Source organism: Schistocerca gregaria, unplaced genomic scaffold, assembly GCF_023897955.1.
Source record: "Schistocerca gregaria isolate iqSchGreg1 unplaced genomic scaffold, iqSchGreg1.2 ptg000180l, whole genome shotgun sequence".
NCBI lineage: Eukaryota > Metazoa > Arthropoda > Insecta > Orthoptera > Acrididae > Schistocerca > Schistocerca gregaria.
The window spans coordinates 8,255,611-8,272,351 of record NW_026061730.1 but is presented as its reverse complement, the minus strand read 5'-3'; positions in this window follow the sequence as shown (position 1 = coordinate 8,272,351).

Genomic DNA, 16,741 nt, shown 5'->3' with positions numbered 1-16,741 from the left:
CCTCCAAATGTATTTCGAAAACTACTACTGGTCTCCCAGGAATCGATAAAAGCGTAGACAGTTTGAGACATTACTCCCATGGAGAAAAGTGCTCGTGGTGCGTGTTGTATTCAATACCGATGCAATTTCTGTGTTTCATCAACACTCTGAACGTCTACAGATTACAGAATGCCTCCAATTGTGTTTCGAAAACTACTACTGGTCTCCCAGGAATCGATAAAAGCGTAGACAGTTTGAGACATTACTCCCATGGAGAAAAGTGCTCGTGGTGCGTGTTGTATTCAATACCGATGCAATTTCTGTGTTTCATCAACACTCTGAACGTCTACAGATTACAGAATGCCTCCAATTGTGTTTCGAAAACTACTACTGGTCTCCCAGGAATCGATAAAAGCGTAGACAGTTTGAGACATTACTCCCATGGAGAAAAGTGCTCGTGGTGCGTGTTGTATTCAATACCGATGCAATTTCTGTGTTTCATCAACACTCTGAACGTCTACAGATTACAGAATGCCTCCAATTGTGTTTCGAAAACTACTACTGGTCTCCCAGGAATCGATAAAAGCGTAGACAGATTGAGACATTACTCCCATGGAGAAAAGTGCTCGTGGTGCGTGTTGTATTCAATACCGATGCAATTTCTGTGTTTCATCAACACTCTGAACGTCCACAGATTACAGAATGCTTCCAATTGTGTTTCGAAAACTACTACTGGTCTCCCAGGAATCGATAAAAGCGTAGACAGTTTGAGACATTACTCCCATGGAGAAAAGTGCTCGTGGTGCGTGTTGTATTCAATACCGATGCAATTTCTGTGTTTCATCAACACTCTGAACGTCCACAGATTACAGAATGCTTCCAATTGTGTTTCGAAAACTACTACTGGTCTCCCAGGAATCAATAAAAGCGTAGACAGTTTGAGACATTACTCCCATGGAGAAAAGTGCTCGTGGTGCGTGTTGTATTCAATACCGATGCAATTTCTGTGTTTCATCAACACTCTGAACGTCCACAGATTACAGAATGCTTCCAATTGTGTTTCGAAAACTACTACTGGTCTCCCAGGAATCGATAAAAGCATAGACAGTTTGAGACATTACTCCCATGGAGAAAAGTGCTCGTGGTGCGTGTTGTATTCAATACCGATGCAATTTCTGTGTTTCATCAACACTCTGAACGTCCACAGATTACAGAATGCTTCCAATTGTGTTTCGAAAACTACTACTGGTCTCCCAGGAATCGATAAAAGCGTAGACAGTTTGAGACATTACACCCATGGAGAAAAGTGCTCGTGGTGCATGTTGTATTCAATACCGATGCAATTTCTGTGTTTCATCAACACTCTGAACGTCCACAGATTACAGAATGCTTCCAATTGTGTTTCGAAAACTACTACTGGTCTCCCAGGATTCGATAAAAGCGTAGACAGTTTGAGACATTACTCCCATGGAGAAAAGTGCTCGTGGTGCGTGTTGTATTCAATACCGATGCAATTTCTGTGTTTCATCAACACTCTGAACGTCCACAGATTACAGAATACCTCCAAATGTATTTCGAAAACTACTACTGGTCTCCCAGGAATCGATAAAAGCGTAGACAGTTTGAGACATTACTCCCATGGAGAAAAGTGCTCGTGGTGCGTGTTGTATTCAATACCGATGCAATTTCTGTGTTTCATCAACACTCTGAACGTCCACAGATTACAGAATGCCTCCAAATGTATTTCGAAAACTACTACTGGTCTCCCAGGAACCGATAAAAGCGTAGACAGTTTGAGACATTACTCCCATGGAGAAAAGTGCTCGTGGTGCGTGTTGTATTCAATACCGATGCAATTTCTGTGTTTCATCAACACTCTGAACGTCCACAGATTACAGAATGCTTCCAATTGTGTTTCGAAAACTACTACTGGTCTCCCAGGAATCGATAAAAGCGTAGACAGTTTGAGACATTACTCCCATGGAGAAAAGTGCTCGTGGTGCGTGTTGTATTCAATACCGATGCAATTTCTGTGTTTCATCAACACTCTGAACGTCCACAGATTACAGAATGCTTCCAATTGTGTTTCGAAAACTACTACTGGTCTCCCAGGAATCGATAAAAGCGTAGACAGTTTGAGACATTACTCCCATGGAGAAAAGTGCTCGTGGTGCGTGTTGTATTCAATACCGATGCAATTTCTGTGTTTCATCAACACTCTGAACGTCCACAGATTACAGAATGCTTCAAACTGTGTTTCGAAAACTACTACTGGTCTCCCAGGAATCGATAAAAGCGTAGACAGTTTGAGACATTACTCCCATGGAGAAAAGTGCTCGTGGTGCGTGTTGTATTCAATACCGATGCAATTTCTGTGTTTCATCAACACTCTGAACGTCCACAGATTACAGAATGCTTCCAATTGTGTTTCGAAAACTACTACTGGTCTCCCAGGAATCGATAAAAGCGTAGACAGTTTGAGACATTACTCCCACGGAGAAAAGTGCTCGTGGTGCGTGTTGTATTCAATACCGATGCAATTTCTGTGTTTCATCAACACTCTGAACGTCCACAGATTACAGAATGCTTCCAATTGTGTTTCGAAAACTACTACTGGTCTCCCAGGAATCGATAAAAGCGTAGACAGTTTGAGACATTACTCCCATGGAGAAAAGTGCTCGTGGTACGTGTTGTATTCAATACCGATGCAATTTCTGTGTTTCATCAACACTCTGAACGTCCACAGATTACAGAATGCCTCCAAATGTATTTCGAAAACTACTACTGGTCTCCCAGGAATCGATAAAAGCGTAGACAGTTTGAGACATTACTCCCATGGAGAAAAGTGCTCGTGGTGCGTGTTGTATTCAATACCGATGCTATTTCTGTGTTTCATCAACACTCTGAACGTCCAGAGATTACAGAGTGCTTCCAATTGTGTTTCGAAAACTACTACTAGTCTCCCAGGAATCGATAAAAGCGTAGACAGTTTGAGACATTACTCCCATGGAGAAAAGTGCTCGTGGTGCGTGTTGTATTCAATACCGATGCAATTTCTGTGTTTCATCATCACTCTGAGCGTCCACAGATTACAGAATGCTTCCAATTGTGTTTTGAAAACTACTACTGGACTCCCAGGATTCGATAAAAGCGTAGACAGTTTGAGACATTACTCCCATGGAGAAAAGTGCTCGTGGTGCGTGTTGTATTCAATACCGATGCAAATTCTGTGTTTCATCAACACTCTGAACGTCCACAGATTACAGAATGCCTCCAAATGTATTTCGAAAACTACTACAGGTCTCCCAGGAATCGATAAAAGCGTAGACAGTTTGAGACATTACTCCCATGGAGAAAAGTGCTCGTGGTGCGTGTTGTATTCAATACCGATGCAATTTCTGTGTTTCATCAACACTCTGAACGTCCACAGATTACAGAATGCTTCCAATTGTGTTTCGAAAACTACTACTGGTCTCCCAGGAATCGATAAAAGCGTAGACATTTTGAGACATTACTCCCATGGAGATAAGTGCTCGTGGTGCGTGTTGTATTCAATACCGATGCAATTTCTGTGTTTCATCAACACTCTGAACGTCCACAGATTACAGAATGCCTCCAAATGTATTTCGAAAACTACTACTGATCTCCCAGGAATCGATAAAAGCGTAGACAGTTTGAGACATTACTCCCATGGAGAAAAGTACTCGTGGTGCGTGTTGTATTCAATACCGATGCAATTTCTGTGTTTCATCAACACTCTGAACGTCCACAGATTACAGAATGCCTCCAAATGTATTTCGAAAACTACTACTGGTCTCCCAGGAATCGATAAAAGCGTAGACAGTTTGAGACAATACTCCCATGGAGAAAAGTGCTCGTGGTGCGTGTTGTATTCAATACCGATGCAATTTCTGTGTTTCATCATCACTCTGAACGTCCACAGATTACAGAATGCTTCCAATTGTGTTTCGAAAACTACTACTGGACTCCCAGGATTCGATAAAAGCGTAGACAGTTTGAGACATTACTCCCATGGAGAAAAGTGCTCGTGGTGCGTGTTGTATTCAATACCGATGCAATTTCTGTGTTTCATCAACACTCTGAACGTCCACAGATTACAGAATGCCTCCAAATGTATTTCGAAAACTACTACTGGTCTCCCAGGAATCGATAAAAGCGTAGACAGTTTGAGACATTACTCCCATGGAGATAAGTGCTCGTGGTGCGTGTTGTATTCAATACCGATGCAATTTCTGTGTTTCATCAACACTCTGAACGTCCACAGATTACAGAATGCTTCCAAATGTGTTTCGAAAACTACTACTGGTCTCCCAGGAATCGATAAATGCGTAGACAGTTTGAGACATTGCTCCTATTGGAGAAAAGTGCTCGTGGTGCGTGTTGTATTCAATACCGATGCAATTTCTGTGTTTCATCAACACTCTGAACGTCCACAGATTACAGAATGCTTCCAATTGTGTTTCGAAAACTACTACTGGTCTCCCAGGAATCGATAAAAGCGTAGACAGTTTGAGACATTACTCCCATGGAGAAAAGTGCTTGTGGTGCGTGTTGTATTCAATACCGATGCAATTTCTGTGTTTCATCAACACTCTGAACGTCCACAGATTACAGAATGCCTCCAAATGTATTTCGAAAACTACTACTGGTCTCCCAGGAATCGATAAAAGCGTAGACAGTTTGAGACATTACTCCCATGGAGAAAAGTGCTCGTGGTGCGTGTTGTATTCAATACCGATGCAATTTCTGTGTTTCATCAACACTCTGAACGTCTACAGATTACAGAATGCCTCCAATTGTGTTTCGAAAACTACTACTGGTCTCCCAGGAAACGATAAAAGCGTAGACAGTTTGAGACATTACTCCCATGGAGAAAAGTGCTCGTGGTGCGTGTTGTATTCAATACCGATGCAATTTCTGTGTTTCATCAACACTCTGAACGTCCACAGATTACAGAATGCCTCCAAATGTATTTCGAAAACTACTACTGGTCTCCCAGGAATCGATAAAAGCGTAGACAGTTTGAGACATTACTCCCATGGAGAAAAGTGCTCGTGGTGTGTGTTGTATTCAATACCGATGCAATTTCTGTGTTTCATCAACACTCTGAACGTCTACAGATTACAGAATGCCTCCAATTGTGTTTCGAAAACTACTACTGGTCTCCCAGGAATCGATAAAAGCGTAGACAGTTTGAGACATTACTCCCATGGAGAAAAGTGCTCGTGGTGCGTGTTGTATTCAATACCGATGCAATTTCTGTGTTTCATCAACACTCTGAACGTCCACAGATTACAGAATGCTTCCAATTGTGTTTCGAAAACTACTACTGGTCTCCCAGGAATCGATAAAAGCGTAGACAGTTTGAGACATTACTCCCATGGAGAAAAGTGCTCCTGGTGCGTGTTGTATTCAATACCGATGCAATTTCTGTGTTTCATCAACACTCTGAACGTCCACAGATTACAGAATGCTTCCAATTGTGTTTAGAAAACTACTACTGGTCTCCCAGGAATCGATAAAAGCGTAGACACTTTGAGACATTACTCCCATGGAGAAAAGTGCTCGTGGTGCGTGTTGTATTCAATACCGATGCAATTTCTGTGTTTCATCAACACTCTGAACGTCCACAGACAACAGAATGCCTCCAAATGTATTTCGAAAACTACTACTGGTCTCCCAGGAATCGATAAAAGCGTAGACAGTTTGAGACATTACTCCCATGGAGAAAAGTGCTCGTGGTGCGTGTTGTATTCAGTACCGATGCAATTTCTGTGTTTCATCAACACTCTGAACGTCTACAGATTACAGAATGCCTCCAATTGTGTTTCGAAAACTACTACTGGTCTCCCAGGAATCGATAAAAGCGTAGACAGTTTGAGACATTACTCCCATGGAGAAAAGTGCTCGTGGTGCGTGTTGTATTCAATACCGATGCAATTTCTATGTTTCATCAACACTCTGAACGTCTACAGATTACAGAATGCCTCCAATTGTGTTTCGAAAACTACTACTGGTCTCCCAGGAATCGATAAAAGCGTAGACAGTTTGAGACATTACTCCCATGGGGAAAAGTGCTCGTGGTGCGTGTTGTATTCAATACCGATGCAATTTCTGTGTTTCATCAACACTCTGAACGTCCACAGATTACAGAATGCTTCCAATTGTGTTTCGAAAACTACTACTGGTCTCCCAGGAATCGATAAAAGCGTAGACAGTTTGAGACATTACTCCCATGGAGAAAAGTGCTCGTGGTGCGTGTTGTATTCAATACCAGATGCAATTTCTGTGTTTCATCAACACTCTGAACGTCCACAGATTACAGAATGCTTCCAAATGTGTTTCGAAAACTACTACTGGTCTCCCAGGAATCGATAAATGCGTAGACAGTTTGAGACATTGCTCCCATGGAGAAAAGTGCTCGTGGTGCGTGTTGTATTCAATACCGATGCAATTTCTGTGTTTCATCAACACTCTGAACGTCCACAGATTACAGAATGCTTCCAATTGTGTTTCGAAAACTACTACTGGTCTCCCAGGAATCGATAAAAGCGTAGACAGTTTGAGACATTACTCCCATGGAGAAAAGTGCTCGTGTTGCGTGTTGTATTCAATACCGATGCAATTTCTGTGTTTCATCAACACTCTGAACGTCCACAGATTACAGAATGCTTCCAATTGTGTTTCGAAAACTACTACTGGTCTCCCAGGAATCGATAAAAGCGTAGACAGTTTGAGACATTACTCCCATGGAGAAAAGTGCTCGTGGTGCGTGTTGTATTCAATACCGATGCAATTTCTGTGTTTCATCAACACTCTGAACGTCCACAGATTACAGAATGCTTCCAATTGTGTTTCGAAAACTACTACTGGTCTCCCAGGAATCGATAAAAGCGTAGACAGTTTGAGACATTACTCCCATGGAGAAAAGTGCTTGTGGTGCGTGTTGTATTCAATACCGATGCAATTTCTGTGTTTCATCAACACTCTGAACGTCCACAGATTACAGAATGCCTCCAAATGTATTTCGAAAACTACTACTGGTCTCCCAGGAATCGATAAAAGCGTAGACAGTTTGAGACATTACTCCCATGGAGAAAAGTGCTCGTGGTGCGTGTTGTATTCAATACCGATGCAATTTCTGTGTTTCATCAACACTCTGAACGTCTACAGATTACAGAATGCCTCCAATTGTGTTTCGAAAACTACTACTGGTCTCCCAGGAAACGATAAAAGCGTAGACAGTTTGAGACATTACTCCCATGGAGAAAAGTGCTCGTGGTGCGTGTTGTATTCAATACCGATGCAATTTCTGTGTTTCATCAACACTCTGAACGTCCACAGATTACAGAATGCCTCCAAATGTATTTCGAAAACTACTACTGGTCTCCCAGGAATCGATAAAAGCGTAGACAGTTTGAGACATTACTCCCATGGAGAAAAGTGCTCGTGGTGTGTGTTGTATTCAATACCGATGCAATTTCTGTGTTTCATCAACACTCTGAACGTCTACAGATTACAGAATGCCTCCAATTGTGTTTCGAAAACTACTACTGGTCTCCCAGGAATCGATAAAAGCGTAGACAGTTTGAGACATTACTCCCATGGAGAAAAGTGCTCGTGGTGCGTGTTGTATTCAATACCGATGCAATTTCTGTGTTTCATCAACACTCTGAACGTCCACAGATTACAGAATGCTTCCAATTGTGTTTCGAAAACTACTACTGGTCTCCCAGGAATCGATAAAAGCGTAGACAGTTTGAGACATTACTCCCATGGAGAAAAGTGCTCCTGGTGCGTGTTGTATTCAATACCGATGCAATTTCTGTGTTTCATCAACACACTGAACGTCCACAGATTACAGAATGCTTCCAATTGTGTTTAGAAAACTACTACTGGTCTCCCAGGAATCGATAAAAGCGTAGACACTTTGAGACATTACTCCCATGGAGAAAAGTGCTCGTGGTGCGTGTTGTATTCAATACCGATGCAATTTCTGTGTTTCATCAACACTCTGAACGTCTACAGATTACAGAATGCCTCCAATTGTGTTTCGAAAACTACTACTGGTCTCCCAGGAATCGATAAAAGCGTAGACAGTTTGAGACATTACTCCCATGGGGAAAAGTGCTCGTGGTGCGTGTTGTATTCAATACCGATGCAATTTCTGTGTTTCATCAACACTCTGAACGTCCACAGATTACAGAATGCTTCCAATTGTGTTTCGAAAACTACTACTGGTCTCCCAGGAATCGATAAAAGCGTAGACAGTTTGAGACATTACTCCCACGGAGAAAAGTGCTCGTGGTGCGTGTTGTATTCAATTCCGATGCAATTTCTGTGTTTCATCAACACTCTGAACGTCTACAGATTACAGAATGCCTCCAATTGTGTTTCGAAAACTACTACTGGTCTCCCAGGAATCGATAAAAGCGTAGACAGTTTGAGACATTACTCCCATGGAGAAAAGTGCTCGTGGTGCTTGTTGTATTCAATACCGATGCAATTTCTGTGTTTCATCAACACTCTGAACGTCCACAGATTACAGAATGCTTCCAATTGTGTTTCGAAAACTTCTACTGGTCTCCCAGGAATCGATAAAAGCGTAGACAGTTTGAGACATTACTCCCATGGAGAAAAGTGCTCGTGGTGCGTGTTGTATTCAATACCGATGCAATTTCTGTGTTTCATCAACACTCTGAACGTCTACTGATTACAGAATGCCTCCAATTGTGTTTCGAAAACTACTACTGGTCTCCCAGGAATCGATAAAAGCGTAGACAGTTTGAGACATTACTCCCATGCAGAAAAGTGCTCGTGGTGCGTGTTGTATGCAATACCGATGCAATTTCTGTGTTTCATCAACACTCTGAACGTCCACAGATTACAGAATGCTTCCAATTGTGTTTAGAAAACTACTACTGGTCTCCCAGGAATCGATAAAAGCGTAGACAGTTTGAGACATTACTCCCATGGAGAAAAGTGCTCGTGGTGCGTGTTGTATTCAATACCGATGAAATTTCTGTGTTTCATCAACACTCTGAACGTCCACAGATTACAGAATGCCTCCAATTGTGTTTCGAAAACTACTACTGGTCTCCCAGGAATCGATAAAAGCGTAGACAGTTTGAGTCATTACTCCCATGGAGAAAAGTGCTCGTGGTGCGTGTTGTATTCAATACCGATGCAATTTCTGTGTTTCATCAACACTCTGAACGTACACAGATTACAGAATGCTTCCAATTGTGTTTCGAAAACTACTACTGGTCTCCCAGGAATCGATAAAAGCGTAGACAGTTTGAGACATTACTCCCATGGAGAAAAGTGCTCGTGGTGCGTGTTGTATTCAATACCGATGCAATTTCTGTGTTTCATCAACACTCTGAACGTCTACAGATTACAGAATGCCTCCAATTGTGTTTCGAAAACTACTACTGGTCTCCCAGGAATCGATAAAAGCGTAGACAGTTTGAGACATTACTCCCATGGAGAGAAGTGCTCGTGGTGCGTGTTGTATTCAATACCGATGCAATTTCTGTGTTTCATCAACATTCTGAACGTCTACAGATTACAGAATGCCTCCAATTGTGTTTCGAAAACTACTACTGGTCTCCCAGGAATCGATAAAAGCGTAGACAGTTTGAGACATTACTCCCATGGAGAAAAGTGCTCGTGGTGCGTGTTGTATTTAATACCGATGCAATTTCTGTGTTTCATTAACACTCTGAACGTTCACAGATTACAGAATGCTTCCAATTGTGTTTCGAAAACTACTACTTGTCTCCCAGGAATCGATAAAAGCGTAGACAGTTTGAGACATTACTCCCATGGAGAAAAATGCTCGTGGTACGTGTGGTATTCAATACCGATGCAATTTCTGTGTTTCATCAACACTCTGAACGTCTACAGGTTACAGAATGCCTCCAATTGTGTTTCGAAAACTACTACTGGTCTCCCAGGAATCGATAAAAGCGTAGACAGTTTGAGACATTACTCCCACGGAGAAAAGTGCTCGTGGTGCGTGTTGTATTCAATACCGATGCAATTTCTGTGTTTCATCAACACTCTGAACGTCCACAGATTACAGAATGCTTCCAATTGTTTTTCGAAAACTACTACTGGTCTCCCAGGAACCGATAAAAGCCTAGACAATTTGAGACATTACTCCCATGGAGAAAAGTGCTCGTGGTGCGTGTTGTATTTAATACCGATGCAATTTCTGTGTTTCATCAACACTCTGAACGTCCACAGATTACAGAATGCTTCCAGATGTGCTTCGAAAACTACTGCTGGTCTCCCAGGAATCGATAAAAGCGTAGACAGTTTGAGACATTACTCCCATGGAGAAAAGTGCTCGTGGTGCGTGTTGTATTTAATACCGATGCAATTTCTGTGTTTCATCAACACTCTGAACGTCCACAGATTACAGAATGCTTCCAATTGTGTTTCGAAAACTACTATTGGTCCCCCAGGAATCGATAAAAGCGTAGACAGTTTGAGACATTACTCCCATGGAGAAAAGTGCTCGTGGTGCGTGTTGTATTCAATACCGATGCAATTTCTGTGTTTCATCAACACTCTGAACGTCTACAGATTACAGAATGCTTCCAATTGTGTTTCGAAAACTACTACTGGTCTCCCAGGAATCGATAAAAGCGTAGACAGTTTGAGACATTACTCCCATGGAGAAAAGTGCTCGTGGTGCGTGTTGTATTCAATACCGATGCAATTTCTGTGTTTCATCAACACTCTGAACGTCCACAGATTACAGAATGCCTGCAAATGTATTTCGAAAACTACTACTGGTCTCCCAGGAATCGATAAAAGCGTAGACAGTTTGAGACGTTACTCCCATGGAGAAAAGTGCTCGTGGTGCGTGTTGTATTCAATATTGATGCAATTTCTGTGTTTCATCAACACTCTGAACGTCCACAGATTACAGAATGCCTCCAAATGTATTTCGAAAACTACTACTGGTCTCCCAGGAATCTTTAAAAGCGTAGACAGTTTGAGACATTACTCCCATGGAGAAAAGTGCTCGTGGTGCGTGTTGTATTCAATACCGATGCAATTTCTGTGTTTCATCAACACTCTGAACGTCCACAGATTACAGAATGCTTCCAATTGTGTTTCGAAAACTACTACTGGTCTCCCAGGAATCGATAAAAGCGTAGACAGTTTGAGACATTACTCCCATGGAGAAAAGTGCTCGTGGTGCGTGTTGTATTCAATACCGATGCAATTTCTGTGTTTCATCAACACTCTGAACGTCCACAGATTACAGAATGCTTCCAATTGTGTTTCGAAAACTACTGCTGGTCTCCCAGGAATCGATAAAACCGTAGACAGTTTGAGACATTACTCCCATGGAGAAAAGTGCTCGTGGTGCGTGTTGTATTCAATACTGATGCAATTTCTGTGTTTCATCAACACTCTGAACGTCCACAGATTACAGAATGCTTCCAATTGTGTTTCGAAAACTACTACTGGTCTCCCAGGAATCGATAAAAGCGTAGACAGTTTGAGACATTACTCCCATGGAGAAAAGTGCTCGTGGTGCTTGTTGTATTCAATACCGATGCAATTTCTGTGTTTCATCAACACTCTGAACGTCTACAGATTACAGAATGCCTCCAATTGTGTTTCGAAAACTACTACTGGTCTCCCAGGAATCGATAAAAGCGTAGAAAGTTTGAGACATTACTCCCATGGAGAAAAGTGCTCGTGGTGCGTGTTGTATTCAATACCGTTGCAATTTCTGTGTTTCATCAACACTCTGAACGTCTACAGATTACAGAATGCCTCCAATTGTGTTTCGAAAACTACTACTGGTCTCCCAGGAATCGATAAAAGCGTAGACAGTTTGAGACATTACTCCCATGGAGAAAAGTGCTCGTGGTGCGTGTTGTATTCCATACCGATGCAATTTCTGTGTTTCATCAACACTCTGAACGTCCACAGATTACAGAATGCCTCCAAATGTATTTCGAAAACTACTACTTGTCTCCCAGGAATCGATAAAAGCGTAGACATTTTGAGACATTACTCCCATGGAGAAAAGTGCTCGTGGTGCGTGTTGTAGTCAATACCGATGCTATTTCTGTGTTTCATCAACACTCTGAACGTCCACAGATTACCGAATGCATCCAATTGTGTTTCGAAAACTACTACTGGTCTCCCAGGAATCGATAAAAGCGTAGACAGTTTGAGACATTACTCCCATGGAGAAAAGTGCTCGTGGTGCGTGTTGTATTCAATACCGATGCAATTTCTGTGTTTCATCAACACTCTGAACGTCCACAGATTACAGAATGCTTCCAGATGTGCTTCGAAAACTACTACTGGTCTCCCAGGAATCGATAAAAGCGTAGACAGTTTGAGACATTACTCCCATGGAGAAAAGTGCGCATGGTGCGTGTTGTATTCAATCCCGATGCAATTTCTGTGTTTCATCAACACTCTGAACGTCCACAGATTACAGAATGCTTCCAATTGTGTTTCGAAAACTACTACTGGTCTCCCAGGAATCGATAAAAGCGTAGACAGTTTGAGACATTACTCCCATGGAGAAAAGTGCTCGTGGTGCGTGTTGTATTCAATACCCATGCAATTTCTGTGTTTCATCAACACTCTGAACGTCCACAGATTACCGAATGCCTCCAAGTGTATTTCGAAAACTACTACTGGTCTCCCAGGAATCGATAAAAGCGTAGACAGTTTGAGACATTACTCCCATGGAGAAAAGTGCTCGTGGTGCGTGTTGTGTTCAATACCGATGCAATTTCTGTGTTTCATCAACACTCTGAACGTCCACAGATTACAGAATGCCTCCAAATGTATTTCGAAAACTACTACTGGTCTTCCAGGAATCGATAAAAGCGTAGACAGTTTGAGACATTACTCCCACGGAGAAAAGTGCTCGTGGTGCGTGTTGTATTCAATACCGATGCAATTTCTGTGTTTCATCAACACTCTGAACGTCCACAGATTACAGAATGCTTCCAATTGTATTTCGAAAACTACTACTGGTCTCCCAGGAATCGATAAAAGCGTAGACAGTTTGAGACATTACTCCCATGGAGAAAAGTGCTCGTGGTGCGTGTTGTATTCAATACCGATGCAATTTCTGTGTTTCATCAACACTCTGAACGTCCACAGATTACAGAATGCTTCCAATTGTGTTTCGAAAACTACTACTGGTCTCCCAGGAATCGATAAAAGCGTAGACACTTTGAGACATTACTCCCATGGAGAAAAGTGCTCAGGTGCGTGTTGTATTCAATACCGATGCAATTTCTGTGTTTCATCAACACTCTGAACGTCCACAGATTACAGAATGCCTCCAAATGTTTTTCGAAAACTACTACTGGTCTCCCAGGAATCGATTAAAGCGTAGACAGTTTTAGACATTACTCCCATGGAGAAAAGTGCTCGTGGTGCGTGTTGTATTCAATACCGATGCAATTTCTGTGTTTCATCAACACTCTGAACGTCCACAGATTACAGAATGCCTCCAAATGTATTTCGAAAACTACTACTGGTCTCCCAGGAATCGATAAAAGCGTAGACTGTTTGAGACATTACTCCCATGGAGAAAAGTGTTCGTGGTGTGTGTTGTATTCAATACCGATGCAATTTCTGTGTTTCATCAACACTCTGAACGTCCACAGATTACAGAATGCTTCCAATTGTGTTTCGAAAACTACTACTGGTCTCCCAGGAATCGATAAAAGCGTAGACAGTTTGAGACATTACTCCCATGGAGAAAAGTGCTCGTGGTGCGTGTTGTATTCAATACCGATGCAATTTCTGTGTTTCATCAGAACTCTGAACGTCCACAGATTACAGAATGCCTCCAAATGTATTTCGAAAACTACTACTGGTCTCCCAGGAATCGATAAAAGCGTAGACAGTTTGAGACATTACTCCCATGGAGAAAAGTGTTCGTGGTGTGTGTTGTATTCAATACCGATGCAATTTCTGTGTTTCATCAACACTCTGAACGTCCACAGATTACAGAATGCCTCCAAATGTATTTCGAAAACTACTACTGGTCTCCCAGGAATCGATAAAAGCGTAGACAGTTTGAGACATTACTCCCATGGAGAAAAGTGTTCGTGGTGTGTGTTGTATTCAATACCAATGCAATTTCTGTGTTTCATCAACACTCTGAACGTCCACAGATTACAGAATGCCTCCAAATGTATTTCGAAAACTATTACTGGTCTCCCAGGAATCGATAAAAGCGTAGACACTTTGAGACATTACTCCCATGGAGAAAAGTGCTCGTGGTGCGTGTTGTATTCAATACCGATGCAATTTCTGTGTTTCATCAACACTCTGAACGTCCACAGATTACAGAATGCCTCCAAATGTATTTCGAAAACTACTACTGGTCTCCCAGGAATCGATAAAAGCGTAGACAGTTTGAGACATTACTCCCATGGAGAAAAGTGTTCGTGGTGTGTTTTGTATTCAATACCGATGCAATTTCTGTGTTTCATCAACACTCTGAACGTCCACAGATTACAGAATGCTTCCAATTGTGTTTCGAAATCTACTACTGGTCTCCCAGGAATCGATAAAAGCGTAGACAGTTTGAGACATTACTCCCATGGAGAAAAGTGCTCGTGGTGCGTGTTGTATTCAATACCGAGGCAATTTCTGTGTTTCATCAACACTCTGAACGTCCACAGATTACAGAATGCCTCCAAATGTATCTCGAAAACTACTACTGGTCTCCCAGGAATCGATAAAAGCGTAGACACTTTGAGACATTACTCCCATGGAGAAAAGTGCTCGTGGTGCGTGTTGTATTCAATACCGATGCAATTTCTGTGTTTCATCAACACTCTGAACGTCCACAGATTACAGAATGCCTCCAAATGTATTTCGAAAACTACTACTGGTCTCCCAGGAATCGATAAAAGCGTAGACAGTTTGAGACATTACTCCCATGGAGAAAAGTGTTCGTGGTGTGTGTTGTATTCAATACCGATGCAATTTCTGTGTTTCATCAACACTCTGAACGTCCACAGATTACAGAATGCTTCCAATTGTGTTTCGAAAACTACTACTGGTCTCCCAGGAATCGATAAAAGCGTAGACAGTTTGCGACATTACTCCCATGGAGAAAAGTGTTCGTGGTGTGTGTTGTATTCAATACCGATGCAATTTCTGTGTTTCATCAACACTCTGAACGTCCACAGATTACAGAATGCCTCCAAATGTATTTCGAAAACTACTACTGGTCTCCCAGGAATCGATAAAAGCGTAGATACTTTGAGACATTACTCCCATGGAGAAAAGTGCTCGTGGTGCGTGTTGTATTCAATACCGATGCAATTTCTGTGTTTCATCAACACTCTGAACGTCCACAGATTACAGAATGCCTCCAAATGTATTTCGAAAACTACTACTGGTCTCCCAGGAATCGGTAAAAGCGTAGACAGTTTGAGACATTACTCCCATGGAGAAAAGTGTTCGTGGTGTGTGTTGTATTCAATACCGATGCCATTTCTGTGTTTCATCAACACTCTGAACGTCCACAGATTACAGAATGCTTCCAATTGTGTTTCGAAAACTACTACTGGTCTCCCAGGAATCGATAAAAGCGTAGACAGTTTGAGACATTACTTCCATGGAGAAAAGTGCTCGTGGTGCGTGTTGTATTCAATACCGATGCAATTTCTGTGTTTCATCAACACCCTGAACATCCACAGATTACAGAATGCCTCCAAATGTATTTCGAAAACTACTACTAGTCTCCCAGGAATCGATAAAAGCGTAGACAGTTCGAGACATTACTCCCATGGAGAAAAATGCGCGTGGTGCGTGTTGTATTCAATACCGATGCAATTTCTGTGTTTCATCAACACTCTGAACGTCCACAGATTACAGAATGCCTCCAAATGTATTTCGAAAACTACTACTGGTCTCCCAGAAATCGATAAAAGCGTAGACAGTTTGAGACATTACTCATATGGAGAAAAGTGCTCGTGGTGCGTGTTGTATTCAATACCGATGCAATTTCTGTGTTTCATCAACACTCTGAACGTCCACAGATTACAGAATGCCTCCAAATGTATTTCGAAAACTACTACTGGTCTCCCAGGAATCGATAAAAGCGTAGACAGTTTGAGACATTACTCCCATGGAGAAAAAAGCTCGTGGTGCGTGTTGTATTCAATACCGATGCAATTTCTGTGTTTCATCAACACTCTGAACGTCCACAGATTACAGAATGCCTCCAAATGTATTTCGAAAACTACTACTGGTCTCCCAGGAATCGATAAAAGCGTAGACAGTTTGAGACATTACTCCCATGGAGAAAAGTGCTCGTGGTGCGTGTTGTATTCAATACCGATGCAATTTCTGTGTTTCATCAACACTCTGAACGTCCACAGATTACAGAATGCTTCCAATTGTATTTCGAAAACTACTACTGGTCTCCAAGGAATCGATAAAAGCGTAGACAGTTTGAGACATTACTCCCATGGAGAAAAGTGCTCGTGGTGCGTGTTGTATTCAATACCGATGCAATTTCTGTGTTTCATCAACACTCTGAACGTCCACAGATTACAGAATGCTTCCAATTGTGTTTCGAAAACTACTACTGGTCTCCCAGGAATCGATAAAAGCGTAGACAGTTTGAGACATTACTCCCATGGAGAAAAGTGCTCGTGGTGCGTGTTGTATTCAATACCGATGCAATTTCTGTGTTTCATCAACACTCTGAACG